The sequence below is a fragment of the Parus major genome, chromosome 8 (genome assembly GCF_001522545.3).
Source record: "Parus major isolate Abel chromosome 8, Parus_major1.1, whole genome shotgun sequence".
In the NCBI taxonomy this organism is placed as follows: domain Eukaryota; kingdom Metazoa; phylum Chordata; class Aves; order Passeriformes; family Paridae; genus Parus; species Parus major.
The window spans coordinates 11,776,232-11,789,019 of record NC_031777.1 but is presented as its reverse complement, the minus strand read 5'-3'; the positions used below and the strand labels follow the sequence as shown (position 1 = coordinate 11,789,019).

Genomic DNA, 12,788 nt, shown 5'->3' with positions numbered 1-12,788 from the left:
TCTCTGCNCCCCCCCAATTTATCTTGGTCATTACATCTTTCTATATAGTGCTGAAATTCAATCTTATATTTAATGAATCAAATAAAAATCATTGCTAGAAGCAACTGATCATGCAGACATATTAATTGTTTGAGCTAATAACATTTCTTTCCACAAAGCCATGAATTAATGGTACAGTAAAAGAAAAACTATTCAAAGCTCTTGAAAAACACTCAAGGAAATTTTATATGTCAGCTTGAGAATACTCCTGCCTAGAGATTATAATGCACAGACATTAGAAATAGGGTTTGTGGGTTTTGTCCCTTTTTTGTTTCTGAAAGGTGTGAAAGGGGAACAATTACCTGACTAAATGCAGGCTGGAGCTGGGAATTGTAGTTATGGGGAGAAAAAAATCCTAAATTAAAATGCAGATAAAATGGAAAGTAAGGTGATTGATGATAACTTAATTAAATATAAGCTATAGAATATGCTGTTGTACTACTAAAATTTAGTGTACATATGAATAGAATTGAATACATTTTTGTCTGGTTCTAGGGTTCCACTGAATTTTCTTCCAAAGGTCTGAGATACATCCTGAAATATGAAAACACTTTAGGGAAGCACCAAGTAAGTGTATTCAAATGCTTCCAGAAATTTAGAAAGCATTTGCAGTTTATGTGCTCACATAAGACAACAGCTACAGGAGAAAACAAAGATGTTTTATTATTTTATTTTTACTGAGCATGCAGAATTTTTGTCTGTCTTTGGAGCAGAATATAGTACTGGGTATATGGTGAGCAAAACTTCAGTTACCATTCAGAATCTCTTTGATGTGTGGAGACTGAACAGGGAGAGCCTGAGAAGATGCTGGAAGAATAAGGAAAAACTTAGTCATGCTTTCAGAAAGTTAATTGTAAGTAAAAGTGGTAAAATTCTGGTGTGAGTCACTCTGAAGTCAGGGTGATTTGGTATGGTATAAAGCATTGATTGAAAAATGCATTTAACACATGCTTTAGTAGTATGAGAAATTGTGGACTAACTGTGCAGCATTACTGGGAGAATATAACTAGAGAAGATTAAAAGAGGTCCAGGAACACAACCCAGCACTAAAGTTTCCCAAAGTTTGAAAATCAGTTTCATTGCTTTATCATGAATCATTAGTTTCCATCAAGTCAGACTTGCATGCAAGGTTATAGAAAGGCTGAAAATCATTTTGGGACAAAGAGATATTTTTTTTTAATGTATTTCATGATCTTTCTTTTGTATTTCAACCTCTTGTCTTTCTGTAGCTATAATGAAGGGAAATCCATACTGCAGACTTGTGATTCTAACTGCTTTTTGTTTTCTATTGAATTTTGTTTTAGGCACAACAAAGCTGCTGGATGAAAGTGTCATAGTCATAAAATAGAAGAGTGGGTTAGCAAATGGAGAGGTTATTTTCCAAAATAAAAGTAGAAATGGAGAGAAACAGTGTTGATTACTCTTATCCTTCCTTGCAACAAGGTCTCACAGTACTTCATACTCTGTTTAATTAACATTATTAATACATTAGCAATTCCTTTCTTTATTATTGGTTAAAATTTTTTCTACTTCACTGGGGGCATGTATAAATAAAAATAAAATAAAATTAAAATAAAATAAAATAAAAACATTGTGGCATCTTCAGATGAAGATTCATGCCCTTTTACTGTAAAAATAGAAACAGTATATCATGTAAAATATTTTTTTAAAGGCAATGTTAACTCATTGTTTCAAATTTTTATAGAGCCTCCTAGGAAATGCATTTTCATGTAGAGGACCTTAGTGTTTCTATCTATAAGGGAGTTGGACACTGCTTGTACTTAAATATTTGTTTAGAAAACTAGATTGATTTGCTATTTAAAAGGGAAAGATCCTCTGGTTTTTATTTTAGTCTCACTCGCAGGACATATGAGATTATTCTGGAAAAAAGTTGCTTTCGTTATCTGTGCAATGGAGGTGGATCAATATTCCTTTACAGCTCTTGTGGGATGTAACATGGTTAAATTCAGGGGTGAGTTTATCAGTAAGGACAAGGGCTGTGATGAGGAAGTGGCTGTGTGCCTGTTTAGCCCTGAAGCCAGATGACAGCTGGTTCCCCTTCTCAAGTACAAGTTGGTTTCTCCACTACTTATATTTGCTTCAGTGAAATCTAGACCAGCTTGTGATTTATGGAGACATTCTGATCCATTTCTGATTCCATCACTGGGGTTTCCCTGCAGACCCATTGTGAGTTAAACATTCAAAGTCTGAGTGCTGCTGAATCCTGATGAGATCAATCTTCACACTGTAAATATTTCTTTGCCCCATTGTGTAACAATAACAAATCTTGATCTCTTTAATGGTAGCAATTTTTTGTTTATGGAAAGTTATTTACTACTTACTGTTTTTATATCCAGTGTAATTGACATGAAGGAACTTTGTATATGTAATTACACTACCCTGAGATTATTCAGGCTAATGGTTTATAGATAATTTAAGCATTAGCTTTGTAGCTTAAACAACAAATTATTTCATGTGATCTGTGTAGTGCAGTTTTAGGCAAATACAGTATTTCAAATTCTTTGCATGAATTATTTTGTCTTACATTTTCTTTTGTCACTTTAATGCCAATCCTGTTTATGGATGTTATTCTACAATAGCTGCTAGTCTTAAATATTTTATTTATTTCATGCTATTATTATCCTGGCATGGAATGATTAGTGTTTTATATGTCTTTGAAAAAGAATATTCTGCAGCATCTTCCAGTCTTTAGTGTTTCCTTGAATAAATGATAAAAAAGAAAATAGCTATATATATATATATATATATTGTTTGTAAGAGAATGCAGATTGTGTTTATACTCTGTTATCACTTTATTTTTCTCTTGTTAATCATGCTGAGCTTAAACTTCCTATTTATTGACCTAAGCAGATGAAATAAGTGCATTTAGAATTAGGTTGTACTTGAAATACAATTGCAATATATAAAGTATATTAACTTTTAGCAGCTCTATACCTCTCAGCTTCAGCCATCCCTCGATAGTCAAAGCAAGTTTATCTTCAGTTGTCCCTTTTTGGACAGTAGTTATTTTCTGAGGTGAAATAGATTGCTCTTGTATCACAAGTGTCATTTTATATGTCTGTGATGTTGTCAAAAAGAAAAATCTGTAATCTATAATGTTGACATGATAAAATTGCAACAAAGCCTGCTTTAATAGCATAGTTACCTAACATTTATTGTTACAAGTGCAACAATGCACCACGACAGGGTCTGATTAAAAACATTGATCAATCCCAGTTCTCACTTCCTGCTGTGGACAGTCACGGGAATTTACTGAAACACCTCATGTTTCTTATTTCTGATTTTTCTAGAGGGAAGCTGTGCCATGAAAAAATTGGTCAGTGTAACTGTATTTACAAAAATTACCGTGAAATTTATTAGCATTGATGGATAAAGACAAAAAAAGATAATTTTCTATATAATTTTTGCTCTTCTTACATCACTTCCAATACACAAGTTCTTAGAAAAACAATCTATTTGATTAACACAATTTTCACAATCCAGGGCCATTTTCTTCCATATTAGGAAAAAGAACATATACATAAAAAAATTACATAAAATTTACCGAAGGTACTGTGTTTGTAACAGAAAAGTTCCTCTTTTTTTATTTATTCCACTTTTTCCTTGTCCTGTCCACTCCCTATTGCCTGCCAAAAGGGATTGATTCTATTGCCCATGTCTGCACATGAATCAGACTGGGCTCTACTTTACTCTGAAGTTTATTGTGCTGTACAGAGTGACGTTCAGATAACTCTAAGTAATTGCATGAAATATTTTAACAATACACACTGTAGTAATTCATTTTTATAAAGCAGTGCATTAATTATGGTTGGATAGTTGCTGACGCTGCAATAGTTTGAGAGAAAATTGATTTGTTTATTGATGTCTCTTTCATCTGTACATTGCTCTTACTTTATTTGCCTTCCTCCTTTGCTAGTGTATGTGTAAACAGTCCCAGTTTAAGCTGATGCATTCATTCTGAGGCCAAAAAAGAGGCTGAGAGAAATTCAGTGTCAGGAGAGAGATTGAACTGGAAGCTTTTGAGCCCTATCCATGACCTACCATGCATTCTTTTTAAATTTCCTAAAATGCTTCAAATAGGATAGGGAACCATAAAATTTTAAATAGCTTTTTTTCAAGATTGCTCTCTGTATTTCTTTATCTCCAGTCCCAGGATAGGTGCAGAGTGATTTTGCCTTGAGATGGAAGTTTGGTAACAAGTCTTTACGTGTCCTGGATGTAGGGGGCAAGAATCACTATGGCTTGATGAGGAAGACTGCTTTTACATGAAGGAAAAAAAAGTAGTGCCAACAGAGATGTGTGGGGGCACCATATGAGCCCTGCAAAGTGATGCTGTGACTCTGGCATTGATCTCAGTGACTAAAGCAGCTCTGTTGTCCTGGATTTTAAGGGGGAATTCAGATATCCTGCCTCTGCCTGTGTTATCTCTGTAGAGCAATGTTTTGGTCTATGACAGTAGTGGATTTCACCCTTTGATAGGTATCGAGATGTTTTCGTGTACTCTGAGGTTTAAACTGGTGCAGGGCATTGTAGCTTGAGAAATTATGCATTATTATTTCTATTAGGTTCAGCAAAATACTTGATAAGAGGTTTGCTCCAGAGAATATCTCCATGGCTGCTGCTTCTTTTAAGCTGAAGAAGCCATGCTACTGAGAAAAAATGAACCTTTTGTCAATAGATAAAAAAGCTGGTGATGTCTGTGCTTGGTCAAACATCACTAGTTTAAATTTGTAATTATCAATTAATTGGTTCTCCATATCAGCCAGCTGTCAAACAAGTGACTACCAAGTTCTAGGAGTGAAAGTGTGCTTATATTAATTGATTAGAAACAAAGACATTAATCCATTTGTTACTCTTAATCATTACTCTTACTATTACCCTGACCTCTAAATATTCCTGTGGATGAATACTTTTTCTTTTTGCCTCACTGTTCATAGAACATCAGCTTACCCACTTCCTCATTAAATATGTTTTTATCATACACAGTGATGACAAGAAAAAAATTGTTGTCTTTAGGAGGAATAGGAAAAATGATACCACTATTTAATCATCCAGCTGAAATACCGTCATCCAAGGACTCTGAAGTTTAGTCTCTGGACTCCCCAGATATGTACTCCCCAGATCCACTTGGTATTAGATTTGTGAAGAAATACACTGTTTTGCTGAAGTTCTTGCTTCCCTGGAGCAGAAGTTGACACCTAGGTTTAGAGATAACACTGAGTGTAGCGAGTTAATGATTTTCTATTTATTGTCTAAGTGCCGTTTCTGAAAACAAAGCTGTATTGCAGCGCTCTTGAATTGAATAGTCACTTTCTCCCATACTGTGCTGTTCTGCATTACACTTTCCACCTTCTTCTGCCACTTTCCAGGGCAAACTTTACAGATGCTGCATGGTTTGTTGCTTCTATCTTTTTGGAGGAATACCTGGAGGGATGCTGCTGAGAGAACTATAAGATGTAGCAAGGGATCTGGTATGTCATGAATCATGTTATTACTAGGAGCTGGTAGCTTCTGAGCTTTTCTTTCCTCTGCTTTTTCTTAGAGAGAGAAGTGAATAAACCTCATGAAAGATGTGCTTCATTTCCTCCTGGCATTTTCCATTAGGGATCTTAGAGCTTGTTTCATTTCTTTTGGAATTCTGGTTGAGCATATGGAAGCCCTTCATAAAACTTGTGGTATGTTTCCTTTTTTTTAGTATTAATTTATTTAGGATTATGAATTTTTTCTTTCTGCCTTAATGAGGTTTAAAAAGGAAAATCAAAATCAGCTGACTTACAAAAGGGAGGACTTTCCACCCATATGAATATTAAAAGTGATAGTCACCATTAAAAGATCCACTTTGCTTGAGAAAGCTTTTTTTCTCTCTCTCATATTAAAATGACCCTTATGAATGCTAACACCAAAAATGTCTAGAAGATTAAAAAAGTAGCTCACCCTAAAACAAAAGCAAGCACAGATGTGATCTGCAGAGCTTTTAGTACCGGATGACCCCTGGCTATGGACTGTATCTCTAAAAGGAAGGGTTTCTGTGAGGCAGCAAAGCATTTATGTTTAGATTAGAGTAAGAGCCCACTATGTTGTACAAGAGATCTTATTTTTCTTGCACTTATTTTTACTGCTGTTTCTCCTGTCTGACAGCATGTCACTTGCATTCATTCTGTGATTGAGCTGGTTGTGAGTGACCACATATAAGTGGTTTGGTTTTTGTGTTTTGTTTGGGTTTTTTTCCCTGCACAGCTTTATTTTACTTTTTTTTGCTTTCATATAGTTACCAGTGCTACAAGTAGGGTGGGGAAAGGGAAGCATGTTTCTGACAAGGCCATTGGCCTTGTTTTTATTTGATGGCACTCATAGCTAAAATCAGATCTGTCATTGATGTCAGCACTTAAAGCTGCCTGGGTTTCTTCACCACTGTTTTCATCCTCAGAATTGTAAATCAATACCCTTTGATCTAAACATAAAAGCCTGGGAGGCTTATGTTGAGGATATCTTCCCCTGTGTCTTGCTTCATTCAGTTCAGCTGCTAAATCTGGTCTAAGGAAATCAAAAGCGATACTGAATTGACATTTAATAGCTCTCCTCAAGACTGCCAGAAAGTAATTTCTCAGAAAGTTTGAAGTTTGAAACAAACTTTGCATTTTACTGGTTTATTATTAGCACTCTACTTAGCATATGCAAGTAGGTTTTTCAAAGCAGCAGATAATATCTGAACTAGGAACTATAAATGCTTCTGCTTTAATTAAATTGAATTTTCTGAGGAATATTCAAAGGAATATGGAAGAGGAAGAATTCCTTTTGGGGAATTCTGAGGAACAGATGTGCTTTGTCAAGTGGACCAGTTTGACCATATGGAGTAAACTGCAACTAAACTAAAACACAGTTGCCTCCAATTTTTGCAAAAATGAATTTTTAATTTTTTTGGTGTCTTGTTAGTTCACTTCTACAGACTAGTACTCAATGGTGTGTCTCTTTTAGTTCTTATAGCACAGTAGGAATTAGTGGTTTTTTCCAAGGTGCCAGGAATCCTAATGTCTATTAATCAGCTGCTACAAATCTGTGCTTTCTTTTAATTGATTATGTAAGGCAGCAATGAAGTTTTTATTCATAAGTTTGCAGCACATTGGAAAACTAAAATGTTGGGAAACATTAAATGGCTGTTTTTGTAGAGTATAAAGTAAAAAGCAGTGTCTCTGCCAGTTGGACTAACCTGAGGAGACTTCCTGTAAAAGCCAAGCTTTTTCCTGTGTAACTTCTGTTATAAGGGTGGGGACTTACATCATTATCTAACTCATGCCTTCAGCATTGGAGCAGTACGTGCTGTTATGTCTGGGAACTCAGCCCCCTGGACTGAAGGAAACCTTATTTCTGTTTGTTTGCTGTTTAGGGGCAGCTCACCCATCACAAATGGTTTGTTTGTGACGCTTTCTGAATATTTTCAGGTGGGAAAGCTTTGATATGGCTTGCAGTAGAAATATTTTATCCTGAGGAATGTGGATATATGGGGAAAATGTTATTCCCACAAAAAACTTCACACAAAAAGAAACCTGGCATGACTAATGAAGCCTATTGTTTACTCAGGAATTATCTCAGTATAGCTGAAAGCTGATTTTGACCTACTATTTTATGCTTTTAGATTTTTGTTTATTAAAAAAAACTTATACCTCTTAGATGTGACATAGCTTCCTGTTTGCTTGTTCAGGTAGAATTTAAGTAAAACTAGAGTTATCATTGACGGGCAAAACTTTTCATGGAGAAAAGTCAATGAAATTATGCTGGGAAAAACAAGATTGAAATTTAATGAACAACTGTTACAAACACATTTCTTATTCAAGTTCTACAGCACTTAATATCTGACATCTGCTGCAAACCAGTAATTAATGAATCTTCATAGAAATGTGATTTTAAAGCACTGAACTACCTCGGGGGAAAAAAAAGCTGTTTTGGTTAATTGCACCTTTGCAATTGGATTTACTAAAAAGCATGGCAATTTAACATACATATAGAAATGGTGAGGTTTTCTGCTCTCAAAAAATGGTGTTGAAGTGATTTCCCATTTAAATGCAAAAATAATCATGTATTTCTGAGATAACCTAAGTTTTGTAAATTCAATAGCATCAGGAACTAAAAACATTCCCAATCATTACCCCCGAAATTGTCAGTCCAGTTTTCAGTTTTCACTCCAACTCACAACTAGAGTTCTACAAGGTCCTAATAAAGATTTTCCTGGTTTTTATTTTATTAACTTCTAAATGTATGTAAAATAAGCAAAAAGTATATTTTAGATATTCTCTGCATTTTATTTTGCAATGCGTATTTGGAACTGAAGCACCCATATTGAGAAAATCTTGGCCTAAAACTCAGCAGGTGTTCCTTGGCCTTCAAGGAAAGGTGTGTTGTCCTAGTAAGAAATGTGTAATGAGCCATCACCAGTCTTTTATTTTTAGTTTTTTTAAAAATATTTTTTGTAGGAAAAATGCTTTGAGAACCACAGGGAGAAGGAAAAAAATGCAGAAATAAATACATTCTCTTTCCAAATTGTATGTGTGTTTCACAGGATTTTGTTACAATAAAAAATTTCTACCTTGCTTCTTCCTGTTTCCAAAGGAATGGTGACATTCTCTTTGATTTTAATCTTAGCAGTGATGTGAGCACTGAGTGTTTCTAGCAGTTGAGTTCTCTCTGTGACAGGTCTGTGGATTAAACCAGCCAATAAAGCAGGGAGGTGGGTTAGTTTTCTTTGCATGAGTGCAATTTAAAAATACAATGGTTTTCAAAATGTCATTTCCTGATTAGTGCCGAGTTTTATTAACATTACTGTGGTGTGGCCTGGCTGTTTCTGCTGAATGGAAATATATCTGGACTTGGTAAAATGGCAACTGTTTTATTGCAACTTAGTAAGTCTGTGTATTACAAAAAATGGCGTGTGTTGCATGGCAGAAGTGAAAATGTAAATACAGGTGGTACTAAATACAATGAGAACAGGAAGGATACCTGTGTGTGTAAATAGTTCTTATCACAGAACTAAGATATTGGAGGTAAACATGATAACCTGTGTTCAGCTTAGCAGATCAATAACAATATCCTTAGCTGACGCTTTCATAAAGCTCAGGTGTCAGTGATTGTCACAACTTTCATATCAACTTGACTAAATTACCATAACTTTTATATTTTATTTTTATATTGTTTATCAGTGTTCATAACTCAGCTGAAGCTATGGTATTTCCTTTGGTAATGTTTTTTGGTAATTACATTTCTATTCTTATATCAAAATGCCTAAAATGAATTTTAGTAATTTTCAATTTATTTCTACTCTTCTGGAACCTAATAATTAAAATTAAAGTTTTGTCCTGCATGTTAAGTGTATGAGGCATAGATACAGGACAGGAGCTGCTATTTCTTTCAGGTATTTTTAACTGGAGTTGCTGTGGCATCATTCTGCTGGAGTTGTACAGAAGTCAGTGCCTTCAGCCATTTTCAATGTCAGGGATGCTGAATTCTTTAAATTGATGGCAGTGAACACCTGAAGTATTGCTACAGAAGCTGATTGCTGTTCGCTGTTGGATCAGGAGTCTAGAGAACATTTTGAACAGTTTTGATTTATAGTGAAATTTGCAATCTGTTTTCTGAATTGTCATCATTCCAGAATGAAAGTGATACTTTGATGTCTCGTGTTATTCATCATCACACAATGTGGGAAAACTAACTATATATACTGATAAGAGTGAGATACATGGGGGAACCTGTGCAGGGCCTAAATATTCTACATTGAAATGTCGAAATGTCTCATTGCTTCTCTGCTTAATAACACTCACTTTTCCCTTGCTACTACCTTCACATGGATTTCCTATATCACTTCCATGACAGAGGAGAATATGATGGAATCTTGTTTTATCTGTGAGATAAATATTTTTGTCCTCTTTTATCAGTCTGAAGTAACAAACAATACAAGAACAGGGAGTTTAAAGGCTTTGCTGTCTCCTTTCAGTACATTAATCCAGGACTTCACATTACTTTAAACTAAGAGTTTGTCAGCTGGCTTACTCTTCTTATCAGCAGGGCATCTAGTCAGAACTAAGTTCCTGGGACAATCTCTGAGATTTTAAGTTGCTCTAGGTGCTACTCCAGCCCTCTGAGGTGGAGGGGTCACAACCAGAATGTGTCATTGCCCAGAGAGAGCTCACAGCACTGCTTGTGATGGGAACATTCAGAGCTGCCTGATTGCTTGATGCCTGATATTGGATGACATTAAATTTACCTGAGGAGGTCAAGTGAAGTCTTCAGTAACTTGTTGTTTATAAGTGCTTTTTATACCTGAAAATTATTTTCAGGCATGAAATACACTTCAGTAGACACTTCGGGTGTGTGTCTGTCTATCTATCTATCTATCTATCTATCTATCTATCTATCTATCTATCTATCTATCTATCTATCTTTATTTTACTGGTGTACTTTGAAATTCCAGAAATTCGTCAGAGATTTATTTGTTGGGACTAATTATATATCCTGACATGTTAATCAGTATTGCTGTTGTATTTGTAAGACCATATTTTCCTCAATATCAGTGCCTAACTGTCCCTTCCCACCAACATAATTCTCATGGTTTTCCACTTCTTTGTGTAATTTAGTGGAGTTAGTGCAGTTTGTGAAGCCTTTTTATGGCTATAGGGATGTTCAAATAACAGGAAAAGTTTATAAGTCTTATGATCCCAACTCTAAAGCAAGGCCTGTTTGTCAGTGGAAATACATAGTAAGTTTTCCAGCTTTCCTAAGGGAGGAATAGCTTTTCAAAAATTTGAAAAAGAAGATTTTATTGGGAATTTTTTTGGAGAGGTTAATAGTTAAATATGTTTGGATGCTTGAGGGATAGCCCTTATCCATATTGGATACTGTGTTATATGGAAGGTGGTACACTGTGTGCTTTAGTAGGTGGGAGATTAATTTTAAACTCTTTTCTAATTGATTTGTCATTTTTCCTGTTTGAGTTTTGAATGTTATTGAAAGGAAAATAAATAAATAAATAGCTATATATTTTCTCCTGAGAAATTAAAAAGGTGGGTTTTGGACTTTTTGGCTCACCTAAAACTGCAGTAGCTACACATCTATGGATGGTTGAATAATAGCAATGACAACTAGCCTGAAGTTTTCTGAAGAATATATTTTACATGGTAGCTTTTCAAGCTGCAAGATGAGATCTGATATATAATCTTTACACATATCACCACACAAACGCATGATGCACGTGTTTGTATAAGCTCAGAGACATTAAACTATTCAGAAATACTTTAATAAGACTGATTTTTTTCATGTTTTATGTGAGCAAAGCCATACTGTCTGAAACAGCAAAATCTGAAAGTCTCACAGACTTTAGAGAGAAGCCCTTTCCTCTTGCTTCCCCCCATCACTTGCTTTCCTGGGAATGTACAGTAGTCTGTCCATGACATGGAGAAGCTGCATCTTCCCAGTAATGACAGCAGCCCTGATAGCTGCTTACCTCAGAATCTGATACTTCTAAACACAGTTCTGTCTTTTAATGAATGAAATTTCCAAATCTTTGTTCAGACACAGTCTTCTTATATCTGATGACCTTTCCATTTTCCCATAAGTGAAGTGGAAGTTTTAATATGATTTTTTCTATTGTCAGAGATATTTTATTATTGTTTTTAATATTTATGCTTTTTTGCTGGAAGAGATTTGGTTCTGTGTGAAGAAATAACTGCATAAGTTCAAAAAAGAGCCCTAGTCCTGCTTACAACACAGAAATCCAGTGCTGCCAGCGATGGTCTAACAGTGGATATGAGAGTGGGAATCACTAGTGCTGAAATGTTCAATGGGGTAAATAGAGCATTGCAAATCTCAAGGGCTTCTGACATAGAGAATATGCAAGGATGATTTTGAGAATATGTATTACATTGCTGCTTCCTCTCACACCATCTACCAAACATCTCTTTCCTCTCTTGTTTCTAAAAATCAATTTTATGTGACTGCCTCCAGTTTGAAATTAGTATGACATAATCTGGTACAGGAAAAATCTCTCTCCATGGAAAAGGCCCAAATGGGAAATCTAATGATAGCATATTCCCCAAGGAAAGCTGCCACCTTAGTGTCCCTGTAGGAGGGAAAGTGAACAGCTGCAATATTTCCTGTATAAAATGTGTGTATGCATGTGTATGGTGACATGACACAATACTTTGTGGCAGCTCATTTTATTCTGGGTTCTTCACATGACAGATGAAATGATTTCTGTAATTATTCTTAGGTATAAAACCCAAAGTCAGTTCTGTTAATACTTGGACTGTTCGGCATAAAATACATTTAGGTATCTCATTGGAGCATCCCTCTGGAAAAGAAGCTCTGGAAATCAGAAGTGATTGAGTGGATGAGCTGCAACTGTATTGCTTCTAGGCCCAGTAAAAAGGCAAGTATAAGGAGCTGATTTTCATTTCAAGTGTTTCATTTGAGGTGAAGTTTCATCCCAAGGCTTACATAACTCGACTAGCTTTTCTTGTAGTTGAATTAGCTCTTGTTTTACTTCTAAGTGAAATTAAGATCATTACATTTTTATTCTAAGGAGCAGGAAAAGTTTAAATATATCCTTCCTTTAGAAGAAAAATGTACATTAGCCATAACTACTTGCCACTGCAAGCTTTTACCACTACTTAGGATTAGAAATAGATCAATTATATAATTTGACATACTTCTGGGGAAATTATTGTACATGTATCTCTGCC

The 12,788-nt window shown here is 35.2% G+C and overlaps 1 long non-coding RNA gene across 1 annotated transcript in view; it reads left to right on the top strand.

The window, feature by feature from the left end:
• Window positions 1–12,469, top strand: part of LOC117244800 — a 30,948-nt gene extending 18,479 nt beyond the window's left edge. Inside the window, exon 3 of the long non-coding RNA XR_004498564.1 lies at window positions 12,377–12,469. This is a non-coding gene — a long non-coding RNA (uncharacterized LOC117244800). The remainder of the gene's footprint in view (window positions 1–12,376) is intronic.
• Window positions 12,470–12,788: the final 319 nt, after the last annotated feature.